This window comes from Chinchilla lanigera, unplaced genomic scaffold (genome assembly GCF_000276665.1).
Source record: "Chinchilla lanigera isolate Chin_1 unplaced genomic scaffold, ChiLan1.0 scaffold00032, whole genome shotgun sequence".
Taxonomy (NCBI): domain Eukaryota; kingdom Metazoa; phylum Chordata; class Mammalia; order Rodentia; family Chinchillidae; genus Chinchilla; species Chinchilla lanigera.
Window position 1 is genome coordinate 6,895,669 of NW_004955433.1, and position 1,358 is coordinate 6,897,026.

The window sequence follows — 1,358 nt, forward strand, 5'->3', positions numbered from 1 at the left end:
GTATAGTACAACAACTATTGATAATCTCCTACCTCTTTTGTCTGTAACTCACTATTATTTGTCTGTTTTCCTGAGAAATTATCTTGTAGATAACAATATGTAAAACAATAACCATTGATAATTTCCTACCACTTTGTCTGTAATTTGGTAAGCCCCCCCTATTATTATGTTATCCTTCTTTTTCTCTTTAAAATAAAAAATTAAATTAAATTAAATTAAAATTAAAAAAAATAAGTGGCTTTCACTTTCTGGTGCAATTTACACTGAACAGTGTTGACACACCTATTTTTATTCATCAGTCTTTTTTGATAACAGCTCAAACTATGGGCTTAATCACTTAACACGCCAATTGTTTAAATACAGGATGACCAAAAATTGTAGTTTTTTAGTTAATTTTAATAACAGGAAATATAAAAAATTTTGTCTCATAATTTCTGGATGTGATACACCTTTTTTTTGTTTTTTTTCTGGTACTGGGAATCTAACTCACGACCTTGCGCTTGCCAGGAAGGTGCTGTGGTGCTGAGCTAAATCCCCAGCCTGCGTGTGGTACATCTTAACACATTCAGTACACAATGCACCATTACAATCTGGACAATAGTACCTAGTCTCTGAATTCCTTTTGCATTGTCTTTCTCTGAGCACTCTTGACTGCTGTGTTGGCCTTTCCCTTACACCTGTGGATGGTATAATTTCAATAGAACATCTACCCCCTGCACATAATGGTGAAGTGGATGGTGGACTCTGGGGTTTCACTATCACATATTTTTCAATTACTTGGTCTGTGAGACCTAACTAAATTGTAAATGACTTTTTGACCCCCCCCCACCTTGTTTTAAATAAACAGTGAGTTCCATATTGCTTGGTCCAAAAGGTAATATTTTATAATTTTCCTTGTTTTCTCATTACAGGATAATGTATTAGATAATGGTCACCTCTGCCATCGCCACCCACAGTTATTATAATCATTGACCACTATTAGAAATTTTAAAGTTTTGTTTCTTCTTTCAAGTTCTATCATTTCTGTATTATGAATAGCTGACAACCTGGAAATGTCTTTACATTGCATAACACAGACTTTTCCTCTCTGATAGGCTAACATTTCTTCCTTTTTCAGCTTTTTCTTTTGCAAATCTTTTGGACTTTCTGTTTAGTCTCAGTGTCTCAAATATGTCTGTCTTATATTGTACAATTATCAAAGTTGTGGAGAAGTATAAAAAATTGACCATAATAAGTCAACGTCCCACATTCAAAAGTAGTTTCATCAGTGTCAAAATAATTACACATGGAATGATCTTTGTAATTATTACCAAGTACTACCCCCTTTGCAAACTATTGAAGACCAAATATACCCAGAT